The sequence below is a fragment of the Hylobates moloch genome, unplaced genomic scaffold, assembly GCF_009828535.3.
Source record: "Hylobates moloch isolate HMO894 unplaced genomic scaffold, HMol_V3 SCAFFOLD_3, whole genome shotgun sequence".
Classification (NCBI taxonomy): Eukaryota; Metazoa; Chordata; class Mammalia; order Primates; family Hylobatidae; genus Hylobates; species Hylobates moloch.
This window is the reverse complement of record NW_026652278.1, coordinates 74,499,254-74,519,612: the sequence shown is the minus strand read 5'-3', so window position 1 is coordinate 74,519,612 and position 20,359 is coordinate 74,499,254. Positions and strand designations below refer to the sequence as shown.

At 45.4% G+C, this 20,359-nt stretch overlaps 1 protein-coding gene and 1 long non-coding RNA gene across 3 annotated transcripts in view; one reads left to right on the top strand and one right to left on the bottom strand.

Annotated features, from left to right (window-relative positions):
- The window catches only part of SH2D4B (SH2 domain containing 4B), a 103,847-nt gene that overhangs the window by 13,533 nt on the left and 69,955 nt on the right, over positions 1-20,359 (bottom strand). The window lies entirely within an intron of this gene.
- Positions 1,165-15,603, top strand: LOC131382950 (uncharacterized). The gene is made up of 4 exons (XR_009212578.1): positions 1,165-1,404; positions 8,755-8,884; positions 14,025-14,371; positions 15,410-15,603. It is a non-coding gene; the product is annotated as an uncharacterized LOC131382950 (long non-coding RNA).

Below are 20,359 nucleotides of genomic sequence, written 5' to 3'. Positions count from 1 at the left end.
AAACAAATACTTCCATTGATTCCCTATCTTGCCTATTGTGAATAATGCTACAATCAACATGGCAGTATAGATATCTCTTCGACATACTGATTTCATATCCTTTGAATAAATACCCAGTAATGGGGTTGCTGAGATTATGGGGTACTCCTATTTTAATTTGTAAGTATTTTCATGCTTTAAGAGAATGTGCAAGGGGTCTCTTTCCTCCAACATTTGGCAACACATGTTATTTTGGGGACTTGACTTTTAACATGCCAAAATGACCAGTAATACCAAAGTGACGACGTCATGTGTCTCACCCACCTAAAACCCTTGAGCAGCTTCCCCTGACTTCCAGCAGAGCCCAGGCTCAGGCACAGCAGAGAGCAGGCTCTATGCCCCGCCTCATCCTACCCCTCTGGGCTCATCGCACTGTTCGGTACTGGCTGCTCCCCCAAGCCGACCTTGGACTGAGGCCACATCCCAGCCTCCTTCACTCCAGCTGACCCTGACTCCTCATTGAAAGCCCCATCCTCTTCTCTCCCCAGAATCATGGGCTATGGGCAGCCTACACTCTACCTTTGTGCAAGTTAGGAAAAGATGACCTGAGTAACTGAATTAGAAAAATGTGCCTCTCTGGGCCAAAACCACAAAGCTTACAGCTTGACTGGGAAAGGCAGTGCCTGCACATCAATCTTCTGTTCTCCCCAACTATCCTCACCCCTCAGGTCCCCCAGTTCAGTGTGCAACCTGCTCAGCTGATCAGGAAATCCTTTATCTCCCAGGAGACTGTCTTGGATATCCCACATTTGGGTTTTCACGACATCCTGCCAAAACTCACAGTAGATTATAAATAGGCTGTAAGCCACTCAAGACTGGGGCCTGTGGCTGCCATAGGAGCAAGCTGCCCAGGCCTCCCTCCAAGACAGAGACCTGTTGCTGGGAGCAGCATCGTGCCTTTCAGGATCGTCCATGGGGTCATGTTCTCCCCAGGATGCTTCCAGCCAAGGGCAGGGCACAGGGGTACTAGAGCCACCATTCGTATCCAAGGCAGGACTCCTCTAGCAGGCAGTCTTTGCTCTGGGGCTCTCGATCAGCCTGGCCAAGATTTTTCTCTGAGCTGTACTCCAGGAGCAGGCCCACTTACCAATCATCCTTCTCCCCTCTCTCCCTCCACAAGTGTCAGATGTGTACCATGTTCTGAAGACTCTCCACCTTCTCCAGCACCCTCCCCCTTTGTCCTTCACAGGCATTTCCTCCAATCAATCTTTCCTCTTCTGCTTCACAGAAGACCTGACAGACACAGACACCTCATCTTTACATCCTCCATGCCTAGGACATTGGCAGGGATTCTGCAGCAGTGATCAAGAGCACAGACACAAATCATAGCCTAGAGACTTGCTCCATGGGTGGCCTTGAGAGCAGGTGAGTTCAACCTCTCTGAAACCGAGTTTGATGTCCTCATCTATTAAGTGGCAGTGATATGAATAGCTACATCTTAAGGCTGTTTGAGAATTAATAAGTTAATGCATGAATATGTTTAGCACAGTGCTTAAAAAATCACAATAAATATCTAATACAATATAACTAGCTGCATTAGATGCACTAAATATTCTACACATGTGTTAGTGCTGCAGACTGTCTGGTGCTGGTAGCTGCAGTGGTCATAGGACTGTCAGGCTGTGTCTCCCCCCCACAACCCCTGATACACACACACTCAATTCTCCCAAACATGGGCTGCTGAAGGTGACTTCCTTCTAAGGGGCCCCAGCCTGCACCATAAACTTAGCTGGGCCATTTCTGGGAGACTGTCCAGGTCTCTGAATTCTGCCTCCTCTTTGATATTGCTGATATAGTTTGGATGTTTGTCCCCTCTAAACCTCATGTTGAATTGTAATCTGCAGTGTTGGAGGTGGGGCTTGTGGGAGGTGATTTCTCATGAATGGTTTAGCACCATCCCCTTGATTAGCATCAGGATTACCTCAGGATAGTGAGTGAGTTCTTGTGAGATCTAGTTGTTTAAAAGTCTGTAAGATCTTCCCCCTCACTCTCTCTCTCTTGCACCCCCTCTCGCCATGTGATATGCCGGCTTCCCCTTTGCCTTCCACCATGGATTGGAAGCTTCCTGAGGCCTCACTGGAAGCCAAGCAGATGCTAGGGCCATACTTCCTGTACAGCCTATAGAACTGGGAGTCTATTAAACCTCTTTTCTATATATTAATAAGTTACCCAGTCTTGGGTATTTCTTTTTTTTTTGAGATAGAGTCTCACTCTGTCACCCAGGCTGGGGTGCAGTGGCACGATCTCGGCTCACTGCAACCTCCGCCTCCCAGATTCAAGCAATTCTCCTGCCTCAGGCTCCTGAGTAGCTGGGATTACAGGCATGCACCACCATGCCTGGCTAATTTTTGTATTTTTAGTAGAGATGGGCTTTCACCATGTTGGCCAAGCTGGTCTCAAACTCCTGACCTCATGATCCACCCGCCTCAGCCTCCCAAAGTGCTGGGACTACAGGCATGAGCCACTGCGCCCAGCCGGGTATTTCTTTATAGCAATGCAACAATGGCCTAATACATTTGCCTAGAAATCAAAATTGCAATTTGGCACAAAACCAAAGGTAATATAACCTCATAGTTCAGGATAGCAAACAGCGTTCCATAGAAAACCCAACCCCTTAAGAGAATTAGTGTAGGATGCTTGCAAGGAGAAGCCATGTTTTCCTTCCCCATTCACTTTGCCCTCTGTATAAGTCCGTTTTCACGCTCCTGATAGACATACTTGAGACTAGGCAATTTTAAAAAGTTTATCGACTTACAGTTCCACATGGCTGGGGAGGCCTCACAATCATGGCGGAAGGCAAGGAGGAGCAACTCACATCTTACGTGGATAGCAGCAGGCAAAGAGAGGAGCTTCTGTAGGGAACCTCCCCCTTATAATACCATCAGATCTCATGAGACTTATTTGCTGTCACGAGAATAGCACAGGAAAGACCTGCTGCCATTACTCAGTTACCTCCCACTGGGTCACTCCTGAATGCGTGGGAATTCAAGATGAAATTTGGGTGGGGACACAGCAAAACCATATCACCCTCTCATCTCTCTCTCCCCCTGGATTGCCTCTCAGCCAACTACAGAGTGTCTGGGAAATAAGCATGAATCATCACCCACCTCTGCTTCTTCTGAGCACTCTACAACCTCCTGGCTGAGGAAACAGGGGAAGGCCCTACCTCATCCCTTCCAGCTGGGGAGCTAGCATACTGTCCCAATCCTTGAAACTTCCTCACTCTGCTAATGACTGGGCCTGGCTAAGGGATGCAACCTAACCAGCCAACGCTCCAGGGTGACAATTTTAGAATGAATATTGGAGAATGCAACTGAAGATTGATTCTGAGCCAGTTCTCATTCCCAGACAACGGTAAACATTGTTTTTCCTATAGTTTCCAGGAACATTTTCTCTCCCCGCTTCCTTCCTTTTCTCCTTCCTCCCTTTAATAAATATGTATGAAGCACCATCTAGAAGCTGGGCCCCAAATTGGGCACCTGGGAGTCAGCAGTGAATGAGACACAGTTCTTGCCTTCTAGAAGCTCTGACTCTGGACAGATATGAAGATTGATAGGAATTTTTTAATATAAAAATACAAGGCTGGCCGGGTGCGGTGGCTCACGCTTGTAATCCCAGCACTTTGGGAGGCCGAGGCGGGCGGATCACGAGGTCAAGAGATCGAGACCATGATGAAACCCTGTCTCTACTAAAAATACAAAAAAAAAATTAGCCGGGCGTGGTGGCGGGCGCCTGTAGTCCCAGCTACTCCGAGAGGCTGAGGCAGGAGAATGGCATGAACCTAGGAGGCGGAGCTTGCAGTGAGCCGAGATTGCGCCACTGCACTCCAGCCTGGGCCACAGAGCGAGACTCCATCTCAAAAAAAAAAAAAAAAATACAAGGCTAACTGTGAGCAATGGTGATAAAGGCCACATAAGCTATTGGCTCAGGCACTGTGGCTGCACCTAGGGGAGGCACCCCACCCAGTTCTGGAGCCCAGTGGCAGAAGCGATGGTTAGACTGAGTCCAGAAAGGGACAAGAGGGGGCAAGGCAAGGAGAGAAGATTGCAAAAGTCATTAGCACGTGGCTCTTTGTGGCTGGAGGGAGGGCTAAGGTGGGAGCTGGGCAGTGGCCAGAGGTGTATGATAGGCAGCAGTCAAGCTCCAAAGGGCTCTCCATACCATTGAAAGGATTAATTCTGAGGGCAGTGGACAGCCACTGATGTTTCCTATACAGAAGAAAGATACAAGAATGTTCAAGTGTGGAAAATGGATTGAAGGATTATGGTTCAGAGCCAAGGATTTCAGCTCAGTGAGGGCTTCCTCACTTAAGAATTGCTTCATGGCTACATTTCACAGTGTACCATTGATATCTGGCTCTCTGACCCCTGCCCTCCCAGAAATGGCTTCCATTTTGAGGCATAGAGGTTAAAAGACACACTGAGGCTCCTGTGAGATACTTATGTCACAGCCAGCAATGGGCACCATCTGGGGCCTCTGTTACCCTTCTCCTTTGGTCTTCCTACCAACCCTGTCATCACCAGTTCATAACTGAGGACACTGAATGTCAGGAAAAGAAAGGATTCACCCAAAGTCACAGAGCTTAACAGTCACAGAGAATCTATTAAGTGGTGGAGGCAAATCTGAACTCAGGTCCTCGGACTCCAAGTCCGGAGCTCTCTCTGTTCTATACAATGTTGTCTCATGCAAAGGATGGTAAATGCTGTGAAATAAACAAGAAGGAAGAGGTTGAGAAATCAGGGAAGGCTCTGTGGAGGCACTGAATGGGGAATGTGAGGTGGGCCTTGAAGGCTGGATAGATTCTGTGTAAGCAGGGAGTAGCAGTAATGAGGTGTGAGGGAGAGAAGGGACAAGATGAGTGAAAAGTCAGAGTGAAGACCAGGAATGACACATCCATGGGGCATTTATATAAATCTAACATGAGAGAAGCTTAATCTAAATCTCAGGAGGTTAAGACACATGGCAGATGGAATGGGAAGTCTAACATATACAGAATCCGAGTCCCACAGGAGAGGAGAGGAGGCAATATTTTAAGAGTGAATAGCTAACAATTATCACAGACACATACTATAAAACTATGCAAAGATATTCAATTCTTCTTTTGTCAACCAGAGAGAAAATGCAAATCACTACAAAGAATAAACAATTAGCCTTACAGCAGACTTCTCAGTTGCAACCATAAAAGCCAGAGAACAATGGAATAAAAGTTTCAGTATGCTGAGAGAAAAATAACTGTGTTTAATGAAACTAACTTTCAAGGAAAAGGACAAAATAAAAAATCTTCAGAAAATAAGTTGAGCTGGTTGATTTCTAAAGGAAATTCTAAAGGATGTACTTCAGGAAGAAAAAAAAAATTATCCGGGGTAGAAAATCCAAGATACCAGAACAAACAATGAGCACAGATACTGTAGGTCAATCTAAAAAAGTTGACTTACAAGACAATAATAATAATGGATAATTTGAGGTTTTGAAAAAGATAGAACTATAATACTAGACAATATCTTAGCAGTAGGGAGTAGGAGTTTCAAAATTCTGTTTAGGGAGAGGGTAAAGATATATAGAGTCAGCCCTTCATGTCTGTGGGCTCTGCATCTGCAGATTCAACCAAGTACAGATCAAAAATATTCAAAAACAGGCTAGGCATGGTGGCTCACACCTGTAATCCCAGCACTTTGGGAGGCTGAGGTGGGCAGATCACTTGAGGTCAGGAGATTGAGACCAGCCTGACCAACATGGTGAAACCCCATCTTTGCAAAAAAAATACAAAAATTAGCCAAGCATGGTGGTGTAGGCCTGTTGTCCCAGCTACTCGGGAGGCTGAGGCAGGAGAATTGCTTGAACCCGGGAGGCAGAGACTGCAGTGAGCCGAGATCACGCCACTGCACCCCTGCCTGGGCGACAGAGTGAGACTCTGTCTTAAAAAAAAAAAAAAAAAATTCAAAACCAAAAATGAATAAAAAACAAGAAAACAATTTTAAAAATACAAATAAAAAGAATACATTACAACCATTTACATAGCATTTACATCATATTAGGTATTATAAGTCATCTAGAAATAATTTAAAGTGTAGGAGGATGTGCATATGTTATATGCAAATGTTATGCCATTTTACATAAAGAACTTAAGCATCTGCATATCTTGGTATCCACAGGGGTTCCTGGAACCAATCCCCCAAAGAAACCAAGGGATAGTCGCATTAACTTTAGAATCTGCTAAGCGTACATATTAAATCGTTTAAATTAACCACTGGAAGATAGACATTGAGAATGGTAAAATCTCCAAATAATAGAGGTGGAAAAATGGAGAGAAAAAAAAATGTTTTCAATGAAGCATGAGGAAAGCAAATAGCTGAAAAATAAATACGCTGTGACTCCATTTATATTAGGTTGAAAAGCTCACAATGCTAAACATTTGGAGATTAATATACAGCAATAAATGAAGCAAAGAAATAATGGACAAAATATTCAGCATAGGGATCATATCTGTTAAAGAGAGGTTACAATGGAGAGAAGCACACAGGTGAGGGCTTTAGGATTTGGTGCTGTTCCCACTTAAGCTTTCTTTATGCCCTTCACATATGTATATACATATATGGTAAATATTCAATACTTAATATTAAAAATATTTTAATATTGTTGTTCTGCAGCTTCTCACACATTACTGCTATGGCATTCATTCAAAATTGGTCAATGTCCTTTGGAGGCAGGGCAGGTTACCACCTAGAACAACAGAGTCACTAATCAGTTTTCAATTTCCATGCTGGTTGTCTTGTGTCCCTGAAGTATGGTTCTCAGCCTTGGCTGATGCCCAGGTCCCACTTAGAGCGAGTTTGGTTAATTCATTTGGGTTACATCAATTTGGTTGAAAATATTCTCAGTTGATTCCAATATGTAGCCAGGTTGGAGACTCTGGGCTAGAAAGTCAGTAGTCTTGCAAGCCAGGAATGGCAGAGATATAAAAAGTGACTCTCACATTCTAGAAACTCCCTCTATATTCAGAGCAATACTTGGAGATCTGAACACAGAGTTTTATAGACCTATTCTAGAGGGGATATAGGATAGGTCCTATGAAAGTCCCTGCCACACAGGAAAGAGAAGGAAAGAGCTTTTTCTAGGCTAGAGCTGGGAAGAGGCAGAGAAGAACAGGAGGAGCTGTCCTTAACCCCTCTTCTGCAACCCACACCCCAGAAAGTCTGAGAAGGTAGCTGAAAGCAGGATGTCCTGTACCCCAGTTTCTGTTGAAGAGTCTAGCAATTACCCTGTGCCTGCATAATGTAGCCACAGCTAAGCAGAAACGGTATGTGTAGAGAGAGAAGTCTAAAGATGGTGATTCCCAGCCTCACCAAGTTCCAGTGAGGAATGGAGGGGATCCAGGAGTTCTGCCACATTCTAGAGTGGGATTTGGAGTGCACAGGTAGAGCAACCCTCATATATGGCTGGGGAAGTAGAAACTAGATCAACCTTCTGGAGAGCCATCAGCCCCCCTAGTTAAATACGTACACATGCACCCTCCAGCCCAACAACTCCACTGCTGAAAGACACTGCACAGGTCCATAAGGATCCAGTGCAAGGAAGTCAATGATTAATTGTAGGCAATCTGGGTTTCCATGACTTGGGGAGTAGATCAGTGAAATTAGGTGGATACACCCAGTGGAGTACTGTGCAGCAGTTGGAAATAATACAACAGAGCCACACACAGCATGCATCTAATGGCATGGTGCTCAGTGAGATAAGTAAACACAAATGATATTTAAAGCACCACACAATTCATGTAAATATAGGTAAGTATGGGGTAAGGGGAGTAGATTCTGGGAAGATGGCTGCAGGGGCAGCAACATCATTTTAAAATCTCTCCAAATCTCCAAATAAGAACAGGCAGTACAACTAAAGAACAAAACCAGAAGTCCATAGACTAGGTTTATAATAAAATTAGGTCATGAGATATCCCCACGAGCCTTACTATGGCCTGTGTCCATAAAAATTCAAATGTTGACATTTAATCACCAACATAATAGTGTTAACAGAAGGGGTCTTTAGGAGATAATTAAGTAGTGAGGATGGAGGGCTCATGGGTGGAATTAGGCTCCTTATGAAGCAGCAGGTTCATTCTCTTCTACCTTTATGCTGTGAGGGAACACAGCATTCAAGGTGCCATCTTCAAAGCGAGGACTGAGCGCTCACAGACACCAAACCTGCCTATGCCTTGATCTTGGACTTCCCAGCCTCCAGAACTGTAAGGCAATAAATTTCTGTTCTTTATCAATTATTCAGTTTTGGCCAGGCACGGTGGCTCACGCCTGTAATCCCAACACTCTGGGAGGCCGAGGCAGGCGGATTGCCTGAGGTCAGGAGTTCGAGACAAACCTGGCCAACATGGCAAAACTCCATCTCTACTAAAAATACAAAAATTAGCCGGGTGTGGTGGCACATGCCTGTAATCCCAGCTACTCGGGAGGCTGAAGCAGGAGAATCGCTTGAACCCAGGAGAGGAGGTTGCAGTAAGCTGAGATCACGCCACTGCACTCCAACCTGGGCAACAGAGTGAGACTCCATCTCAAAAAATAAATAAATAAATAAATAAATAAAATACATAAAATTATCCAGTCTCAGGTATTTTGCTATAACAGCTCAAATGGGCCGAGAAAACCCCAAATACAAATGGTGGTAGGAATAAACCACTAACACAAGACCTTCATGATACCAATGTCTATACAGGAGAAAGAAGAAATAAACAATGAGGGTGGCTAATGGATGCAAGAGCAGTCAACAGAATTCACTGGAAAGCAGGAGACCAACTGAGAGTAGCAGCTGAAACTAGGGAGAGTTCTGCCCTCCCCAACCCTGGGTGAGTGCAAGGAGCCCACCGTGAGAGCCTCCAGGGCCACCTGCCACCACTGTGAGTGAAATCAAAACTGAGCAAAATACAGGCAAATAGAGGAAAGAAACAGAAAGTATATTCCCATGGGGAAGGGACAGAGCCTGGAGAGCAGAAAGCAAGCTGCCCTGTTTGGGAACACTACACAAAAACTACACAAGCAGCAGCTCCATGGAGTTAGAAATACTTTCCTGGCCCTTGTTTAACTAGAAAAATTCAGGAAAACTAATTTCATGTAAAACTTAGCCACAGAAAATCATCAAGGTCAAATCACATATGACATCACCATGTGGAAAAGTAAGTAAGGAGCAGAACAACTTCCCTATAGGTGATATATACACAATGTATATATAAGAACCCTTTCAACAGATACACGTGAAGCCTATCAGAATGGCTGCTTATTGGAGAGGAAAGGGAATGAAAATGAAGGAGAATAAGTAAATTAATAAGAAATAGCCTGTGTCTTCTGACGATAGTAAGCCATGGGGGTGGGCAGGGGAAGGATGGCTGATGAACTCAACTCTCAGCACTTAGGACTTCTTAAAAGGTAGAAATAATTAAAAATGGTCCAGCTCCCCAAGTGGCCACAAGAAAAGAGGCAAGATTCAGCTGGGCGCGGTGGCTCACAACTGTAATCCCAGCACTTTGGGAGGCTGAGGTGGGAGGATCATGAGGTCATGAGATTGAGACCAGCCTGATCAACATGGTGAAACCCAATCTCTACTAAAAATACAAAAATTAGCCAGGCGTGGTAGTGCACACCTGTAATCCCAGCTATATAGCAAAGAGACCTCAGAAAGAGTCAAGGTAGGGCCAGGTCATGTTTAGGGGATGATCAGTGCAGGGAAGGGGACCCTCAGACCCCCACTGTGCTGGAGATCAGACCATCCTTCCACCAGCTGTGGACCATCAGCAGTAGATGTGCTAAAACAGGACAAGGCCCATGGATGAGCCACTGACCAGGGCCTTTCTTTGGCATCCTCCCAAGGCTGTGAGCTCTCCCTATACCCAGACGACATTTGACGAAGGGAAATGACATTGGAGAGACCCATCAAGCAAGGAGAAGCAGAACTCAGAGCTTAAAATGACTGAATATTTGCTAGAAAATCACAGTTAAACTGAGACTCTTACACCAGAGATAGGATTATCTTTAATGGGAAATTTTAAGTTATTTATTTTTAGTCATCAACAGGAAATGTAGGCCCAAAGTAAGATGAGATCACTTATAAAAACAAGTAAATAAGAAGCTCCATCTGTTGCACTTCCTCCTAGAAAAAAATTTAAGTCTGAAGGAGATGTAGATAAAAATACAGACATAGTTTCTCAACACTGCTGACATTTTGCCTGTCCGGGGGGGCTGCCTTGTGCACTGCAGGATGTTTAGCAGCATCTCTGGCCTTTACCCGCTAGATGCCAAAAGCAACTCCCAGTTATGATAATCAAATGTGTCTTCAGATATTGTCAAATGTCCCCTGGTGGCACAGTCACCCTGTTGAGAACCACTTACACGGACATAGACCATTAATCTCTTAAAAACGTTGATAACTGAATAAAAAGAAAAGTTATAGAACAAGTAAACTGTAGTGTATGGTATAATTTATGCAAGAAACATGGCTTCCATAAGAGTTTACTTAAAAATTATCAAAATTTTGCAAACATAAGATCTATGAGAACAAGAATTTTGTGGGTTTTTCCCCTACTATATTTTCAGTCCAGAACAGTGTCTGGAACTTAGGTCCTCAATAAAGAGTGTTGAATAAATCACTGAGTAATTAGAATTACAATCCCATAACTAGCATTTATGGAATCCTGGCATTATGTTAACCACTGTGCTGAGAGCTTGATAAGCCCTAGCTCATTCAATCCTTGTAATGATCCTTTGAGGTAGATACTTTTATTCTCCCCATTTTCGTAGAGTGGAAAATCAGGCTAAGAGAGACTGAGTTACTTGCCAAGGTCTCGTAGCTAATAAATGGCAGAGCCGGGATAGGGGTGCAGCATTCTTTTAAGTCAGTCATATTCACAAGGCTTGTACTCTTATTAGACAGTAAGCAACCTGTCCTCCCCAGGTACGACCCACATCCAGATTCTACATCCAGAGCCTTTGTATTGATCTGTTCTCGCACTACTATAAAGACTACTGAGAATGGGTAATTTGTGAAGAAAAGAGGTTTAATTGACTCACAATTCCACAGGCTGTACAGGAAGCATGGCCATTTTTCCATGACCTTCATGGCTGGGAGGCCTCAGGAAACTTATAATCATGGCGGAAGGGTGAAGGGGAAGCAAGCACATCTTCACATGGGGGCAGGAGAGAGTGAAAAGGAAGGTACCACACACTTTTAAACAACCAGATCTCATGAGAACTCACTCATTATCATGAGAACAGCAAGGGGGGAACCGACCCCATGATCCAATCACCTTCCACCAGGTCCCTCTCCCAACATTGGGAATTACAATTCAACATGAGATTTGGGTGGGAACACAGAGCCCAACCATATCAGCCTTCCATGCACGATGACCTGGAGAATGTGTGGGCAAGGTGTGGATTTGTATAACCTGTTCCTGCCACAAAGCCTACTGAAGTCTCTCAGCAGACTGCTGTTTTGAATGAGCCAAGATATCATTTCCAAGCCCTAACCAATTTTAAGGCTGACCACAGTTCAAGAAGCAATGCCCAAAGAAGCCTGATGTGGAGGGTAAGGGGTGGCTGCAAACATCTGCAAAACGGAAGTGTGCCCAGACTCCAGGACAGAGTCTTTTCAGTTTGGGTAGATCCATCCCCAAGGACTAAGAGATTAAGTATACTATCATGTTGAAAGCTGGTGCTAAAGCCAAACAAAGCAATTTCCAATCATCTCTCGGCCATCATGGCCTGATCTTGAACAAGTAAATCTCTCCTAAGTGGTCAGATGGAATTGCATTAGTATCATCCACAGTTATTGGCCATGTTAAGTGAAACAATCCCAGAAGGATAATGGATGATAGCACCACAGTGGCTGCTGCAACCAGGCCTTGGCCTAAGCCACAAAGTCCAAGAGTCAGTGGCAGAAGTGAACAGAGTTATAATTAAGGGAACTGAGGCAGAAGCCCAGCATTTAGATTGGGGGCCTTGATGGAGACTTCAGGAGAGACACATTTGGGCCCATCTGCAGGTGTCCAGAGCTCCTCCGGGCCCAAGCACCTGAGGCTGCCATACTGACCATAGCACTCCCGGCTGGGCCTCTGTAGAACAGGACAGGGCTGTGACACAGGGACAGAGATCCTTCAGGGTAGCCACCCTCTCTCCCATGGTTACAGGCTGCAGTGAGTAAAGATGAGAAGGCCGGGAATGCAGAAGAGAAGAGCGGAGGAACACTGGCCTGACAAACAAGTCCAGGCTTGCTTTCACCCTTTCTGTGCCAGCACTGACTATCACAGGCAGGCCACTGCAGCCCCACTGGCCCCACCTCAGTGGGGCCTCCCTATTCGTCTCCCTGAATTCCATACAGATGTTCTCATATAGCGCCAACAACTTCATGTTCACTATTACAATATTTATTCCATGGGCACTAATCAGCAGCACCCTGGGAAAGGAAGGGCATTGTAAATATACTTTCAGAAGACACCCTGCAATAATAGAGCCATAAACCCGTATGTTAGCAAATCCTCAAGGCCAACCCGGAGTTCTGTTCCCAGCCCCTCCACCTCCATTCCATTCCCTGAAATTATTAGCTCAGAATTGAACCTGAGTAACCAAATGAGCTCTTTTTATTTCTCAGTTAGGACTTCACCCTCAAAAGAAAGAAACGCAGGCAGGCCAGCCACGATGTTTCACTTTTTATGGATCTCAATTTATCTGACGTGCATATTTCTTAAAGCTTTCACCGCAGCTACGCCTCAACGGCTGACAATACCTCCATTACCACTTAGCTATTTCTCATTCATTTTTGTGACTTTCCTTTCTTACCACCATACTTTCCAGACAGTATCATTAAGGAGGCTGGAATTATTAAGCTCTTCATTCTCAACAGTATCTCGAAGCATCCTAAAGCCACAGAGATTGTGATGAATGAGCTCAAATGCCTTCATTTTTTTATAACGCCAAGTGAAATTTAACCATGGCTAACTGCTCACGCAAGGGTTTCACTGGACGAGTTTCTTGGTCCCAGATATATTTATGCACAAGAGGCAATATCCATGCCTATGAATGCCTGCTCCAAGCTGACCTGCCAGGTTCTAATCACCAATGCTGCTGTTCATGAGAGAGCGGTATCACCCGGTAAAATGACTTCTGAAACTGGTTACGGCAAGATCCTGTATAATACTGACCTCCACTGGATATATACATTTATGGCATCATTGTTTAATGTCAGTCTCACTGACTAGACTGACAGCTTCGCTAGAGCAGAAGCCAGGTTATTTTTCCCTCTGTGGTGGACACAGATTGGTCTTGCCTGCCCAGTATCATTCAGTGGCTGTCTTCTGGCAAGGGAACTGTGACCTTTCAGGAAGACACGTACTCTCAGTCTATGCAGTTCCAATAGGGTGTTCTCCACCCACCTACTCTAGGCATGATCATATGACCCAGGGCTAGCTAATCAAGGCAGATCACCTGCCTGACCATAGTGACTGGTCCAGAAGTGAACATGTGACCAACCCAGACCCAACAAAGCAGACTATTGGGACTAATACTGGGGCTGTTGAGAGACAAGCAGGCCCTTTCTTCTGCTGGATTTGAGCCTGGGAGAATGCAGGCATGCAACCTCAGGCTGATGCATTGCTTGGTAATGAAAACAACACAGAAAACAACAGAGCTGAGAGATGGAGAGAGTCTGGTTGCTGAATAGCCTACGCTCCCTGGATCAAGCAAAGCCTGAAGCTAGATCTATCTGTGGGTTTTTCAGTCTTATGAGCTCAAAATTCTCTTTTAGGTTACATCAGTTTGAATTTTTTTTTGTTGTTTCTCACAAGTGAATGTAAGTTCCATGAGGGTAGGGAAGGCACCAGTTTTGTTCATCACCACACACCCTGTACTTAGCACTCAACACAAACTTGACAGTAATAATCAACAAATGAATTATTTACATGCCTTTACTCAGGGAGTCTGTCTTCTCTTGCCCCTGTCTAGGTAACTCAACAATCCGAAACACACAATTCCCTGTTTTACCCTAATTGCATAAGGACTTTGCAGACTATATGGGAGCCCAGATGGCATTCTTCAGGAATTCTATAGGAGGGTGGCACCGGCCTCAGGAGGAGCAGACACTTTCCTGGTTAGCAGTAAGGCAGGGCAGTGTTGGCTCCACAGCCCAGAGATGGCTGGGCACCTCCTAAAGAAAATGGCCACCTCTCCACCCTCAAGGAGACCACCTGGACTAGAAAGGAACTGACACCCCAGAGCACCGTGTGCCCTGGAGCAGCCACTGAACCTTCACCTCGGCTGTGAGATGGCAGCAAGGCTGCACTGCATCACAGGTAAGAGCATTGATTCTGAACCCAGATCACCTGAGTTTGAATCCCACCTCCCCCACTTACTAAAAATATAACCAGGGGAAACTGACTTCACCTCTCTGTGCTTCAGCTTCCTCATTTGTGAAATGGGGCTAATGCTAGCAGCAAGTGCATGGTGATGTCACATAGGACTAAATAAATGAACATATGAGAAATGTTTAGAAGAGGGTCCAGCATACTGTAAGCACTATGTATATAATGGCTACCATTATTACCCAGTCCAGAGAGTTGTTTGGGAAGTAAGTGAAATACTGGATGTTCAAGGTTTACTGGACACAATGCCAGCACAAAGTAAGTGTTCCCAAATTACTAGTTAAAACACAAAAAGCCAGTGTAATCCCACAGGTGAGGCCAGCACCACATCCCATAGATACCAGCCAATGTACATCTGACAAGAAGTAAAAGGTCAGATGTCCTCTGCCCAGGGATGCCACTCATCCAAAAGGTACCTTCGTGCACCAGACAGACACAGCCCCATACAGGATGCAAGGCTTGGAAGTAAAGTGGACACCAGAACTACAGACAGCTGATAGGAAAGGGTTAAAATTTCAGGAACACCATTACCATCTACGCTTTCCTAAAGCAAAAATAGTCTCATTCTTCTTTGTAGTCTCTTTTTGAGACTAGATAGCCAGTGCACCCTTGAAAAAAACAAGAAGGAAAATATTCCTTTATTTTTTAATTGGAACCGCTAAAGCAAGAACTTAAGAGGAAAGTGGGTCAACTAACCTACTTCTTTTTCTCCTTTAGAAAGTTTTGCATTTGAGGTCAGAGTTGGTAGAAAATTTCCATTCCAAATTCTGCCCAAGAGAAGAAAATTAGCAATCTTGCTTGCCATGATGGATTGTGACATGCTAACCAACCTTCCAAATGGCCCCTGCGTTACACCTAATGACTTTTAAAAAATATTTCAAGATGGGTATCATACTCATAATAGAAGAAAATTCAGACTTGCACTTTTTTTGGAAGGCTAAATCAGTGTCATCTTTCTTTTGTTCACAGGTCTTTTTCTTTATTTCTGAGTGATAGCAGTGACATAACTTAGTATGCCATAAAGAGATGAACCACCTTGCACGTGCCTCGGTTCCTGATGTGCCACCATGTTTGTCTATTCCATAAAACAAACCAAAGCATTTATTGCATGACACCATGTTCTAAACACTTTAAAAATGTTGATACATATAATCCTCACAACACTACTATGTAGTGGGTGTTATTATTTTCTCCACTTCTGGTTTCTTCAGCAATTCCTTGCTAAACATGAATTTTAGTGCCTGGGTCCACACTGCCAAGATCCCAAGAACCCCATCGTAACTGCCCCCTCTCAACAGATTCCAAATCTTCACCAGCATTTCCTGTCTTCCCACTAATCCTGGAAGCCAAGAACAGGGGTTTGGACTGGCACACTCGCTCCCTCTTAGCTCCAGAAATTCTAGTTCCTGGGAGTAATCCCAAAGACCAAACAGGGCATCCCCAGATTTTCCCTCAAGCTGGGTCAGGAAACCAGTGCCAGCTCTGATTGCCAAGGTCAGGAATGAGGAGGGGTGAGATTTAAAATAAAGAACGCAGGCCGAGCCTAAAAGAAGTTCACCGAATATACAGTAAGGGATTGTAAATACAGAGAGGGCACTTTTCTGTCCCAGTTTCCAACCCTGGATGGCAGTATATGCAAAGAGACAGCCAGAATGGAATAGGTAAAACTAAGAGCCAGAAACCTGGTTTTTCATCCCAGCTCCCCTGCTGACTGCTGGACAAATGTGGGATAGTTTCTCAAGCTCTCTGGTCCTCAGTGGGGTCACCTGTAAAGGGCTAACCATGACCAGCTCTTGCAGTAATTGGCAGTGCCATGGGATGCAGGACTGCGTGGCAGCATCAAGCCCGAGGATGGCAAAGGTCAGCAGCAGCCAGCCCGTCCAACCCCTTCCTGCTCCATACAGCTCAGAGAGGTGACCTCCCTCCCAGTGCATGCAGTCAGAGGGGCCAAGCCCCAACTCCATTCCCACTCAGCTGCTGCCTCCCAGGGCACAGTTCTTTCCACCTCTCTGGGGGTTTCCTCCCTGCAGGACAGCCTGTGGGTTTGCCCCTCATCCACAGGGCTCCCAGGAGGGGATTACCATTGCTTACACCTCAGTTTCTATACCATCAACACAACATCAACAGAGAAATGAGCAAGGTGAAGTCCGACAGTCACAGGGTGGAGAACATCCTCAGTCCTCAGCCCACAGACTCCCAGGCACCTACCCTGTGGCCAGCCCCAGGCCCCGGCCAACCTTTCCAACATTCATGACAACCCGAGCAAACTTCAGTGGCTTGGCAGGGGCAGGGCCCTGGAGCAATATCAGCAGTGTTGCCCTCAGAACCACATTGCATGGCAGAGGTCAGGAGCAGAGGTTGTAAAGGCCCTCCACTCCCCATTCTGGGGGGTTCACTCGCCATCAAGACTGCCCAATAGCAAGCTGCAGCCATCAAAAATGCTCTTTCTTCTACTAAAGTGAAATGTGTTTCTTCAGAATCCTCATCCATCCCCAGGGATATGGTTTAGATATTTGTCCCACCCAAATCTCATGTTGAAACGTGATCCCCAGTGTTGGAGGTAGGGCCTGGTGAGAGGTGCTTGGGTCATGGGGTCAGATTCCTCATGGCTTGGTGCTGTCCTCACCACAGTGAGTGAGTTCTCATGAGATCTGGTTAAGTGTATGGCACCTGCCACTACCCACCTTCCTCCCACTCTCGCCACGTGACATGCCTGCTCCAGCTTCACCTTCTGCCATGAGTAAAAGCTCCCTGAGGCCTCCCCGGAAGCCAAGCAGATGCTGGTGCTACTTCCTGTGCAGCCTGCAGAACTGTGAGTCAATTAAACCACTTTTCTTTATAAATTACCCAGCCTCGGGTATTTGTTTACAGCAACACAAAAACAGCCTCACACACCTGGAGCCCAGTTTTGACCTTTTTAGCAATCCCCCTTTCTCAAGACAGAACTCCAGAGACTGAGGGGGTGGTTCTGTTCCTCTACCCATTCCTCCCTACAGCTTCTCCTTTCCAAGATAAACATTCCCGAAGTAATCATTAAAATGACTTCTGTGATTTATATTTCCTTCCCTTCCCTCAAACACAGCAATGTTTTGTTTGTGTGCTGTCATCCAAACAGCAATCCGGAGGAGTCTGAAGATGTGTGGCCCATTCTAGAACCTAGCAGCTCTGTGACCTTCAGTGTTCTTCTCTGAATGTATTCTGAGGTCACAGTGGAAGCAGGTGGGAAGAAGTATCCATTCTACTTTGGAGCTCTCGCGTCTCACAGGAAAGCTGCCCCTCACTGCTGGGATCCCTGCACTGTCTACATGGCTGGGGAGTGCCTCCTCCCAGGTGGGGTTCCCCCTTTGTGCTTGCTCACGAAGAAGCATGCCAATAACACCCCACAGAGGACAGCCAAAGGCCCACCCAAGCCCAGGTGAGGCCATGCTTGAGATCTACTCCCAGCACCTGAGCAGGGTCACATGGAGATAATTTACCAATGCCAACGACGTCACCCACCGGGTAGTCCCATTCTGTGCCAAGCCCTAAGGGCAAGCAGCAAGGCAGCCAATGGGTTGTCACCCAGAGAATAAATCATAGACCACATTGCGACTGTTTTTGTAGAAGTAAAGCTCAGGAAACGGAATTTGTTCTGACTGAGCCAATGTTCAGACAGAGAACATTCTTAATAATTTTAGATACATGTTGAATTTCGAAAATACATTTTTTCCCCACAGCCAAGCTTATATGTACTAGCATTTCTCACAAGTAGTTTGATATAACTACAAATCTGTCTCACAATTCCTGGAACATAACTATAAACAAAGGAGAAACAAGGAATTACTATCACTCTTTGTAACCCAGGAGACTTTACCCAGAACCCTGCGGTCCCAGAGAAAAGCCTGTTCCCAGTCCCCTCTTACTCTGCACTCTGAGCCCCTTTCCCCAAACCTGATTTCCCAAAGGAGGTAGAGCCTCTGGTGGTTGACCCCAGATCCCAGGAAACATCAGGAAACACACTGGCATGGCTTTTTATTGTGGACAAAGCACTCCTGTTGGCTCAATCTTCCTAAGTGTCCTGTGAAGTAGATGTTACAATGCCAATTTCACAGATGGGGAATTTAAAGGACACATCCAAGGTCTCAGAGCTGCTAAGTTCTAGAATGGACCCTATATCTTCAGATTCTTTGTCTACTTGCTGTTTGGATAACACTGGCACAAATCCACACGTGTTTGAGGAAAGGGAAGGAAATCATTCGAGTAGTCATGTTTAACCTGCATCTGAAATCTAACTAAATTAACTAAGACTCTTTTATTCGGGAAAGAAAAGATTTGTATTGGGATCCTGACAGATTACGTTATTGGCTCAAATTCTTCTTCCCTCTCTGTTGCCACACCCTTTGACACAGGACTCTGCAGTTCCTCGTAAGAAAAAGACAGAATATATTTTCCCATTCCTCAGCTCTGTGAGGTATAAGGCAAAGTGACAAGGTGCTGGCTCTAAGACTAGGGCTCAAGAGCCTGGCATGCTTCCAGTTGCTCTCTGACGTCTGTCCTGTCACCATGGGAAGAGCACGCCTGAGCTGGCCCACTGGTCCCAGAAGAGCATAAGAGATCCGTGGTGCAGAGTTGCCCCAGCTGAGACGCCCAACCAAGCCCAGCGAGAGCCGAGTCCCCTGCCAACCTGCAGCAAAAACTCCTTAACAATTAAATTAGACTGGTGCAGGCCACCTGCCTCTGTAGGAATTGGTACAGAGGAAGTCCTAGCCCCTCCGTCAGGGAATTCCTATATTGAAAGAGAAGGGGGAACACACTCACCATTCCAGACTTTGGGATTTTATGAGTGAGTAAAGTTGGAAAAAAAAAAAAAAAAAGCACGAGTGGGGGAGGTCCTGGGCTGCTAACTTTTTACTTTTTCAAGCAAAGGCAATATATAAAAATAACCATGACTTACTATCCCATCAATTCATAAAAGATAGGGCATTTTAACACTAAAACTGAGGAAAGGATATAATCTTAGAATACGACACAGTCCTTTCTAAGCAAAGTTACTTGGCCACCCTCCATATGTGAGCCTTTTTCTTCCCTTCTGTCACAGATCAATGATAATTCTGTCACAAAATAGCTCCAGCCTGTGTAACAGCAACTTTTCTGCATGCTTTATGGTAGAACTGTCAGAAGAACATGAAATTAGCTACATAAATTGTGAGACTTAAATCTTGGTTCTGTTTGTTCTGTGACAATATAAAAGTTACCTTTTAAAAAAAAAAAAAAGTCAAGATAACAAAGCTAAAAATAAATTTGAGCACCTCAGTCACACCTTCTCCACTGGCTACCAAAGGCAGTCAGAGCACCCAGCACAGCTGCCCACTCTCACCCACATGCCACTCCTGAGTTACACTCCGTAGCTCCCTAAGATGCCAGTGCACTTCCATGACCACAGTAACGTCTGAACAAAAAGTGCAGTGGTGACTTAAATGGAAGTTCTACCGGGGCTACAGGGACACATAACTGGGACAGAAGGGAGAGGCAAAGAATCCCCAGCACCAGCTCCAGGGACATATGGCTCAGTCAGCCATGAGTGCTGTCTTCTCTCTGAGCCCTAAAGAGCCAGTCCAACCTTCTGCCAGATGTGTGGTGACCTGGGAGAAGAAAGAGGTCTGAAAGTGGATGGTGGTCATAACAGACTAGATTATCCCTCGAAACTATCCACTGTACCATGGACACCACATTGGCTCTGGCTAACAGAATGTGAGCAACAGCTTCACGTGTCAGTTTCCTGCAAAAGCTTTAGGAGCCAATGTGTGGTTCTCCAAGTCTCTTATTTCCCTCTGTCATGAGATCATCAATGTTTTCTTTCTTTTTTTTTTTTTTTGAGACTGAGTCTCACTCTGGTTGCCCAGGCTGGAGTGCAATGTCGCAATCTCGGCTCTCTGCAAC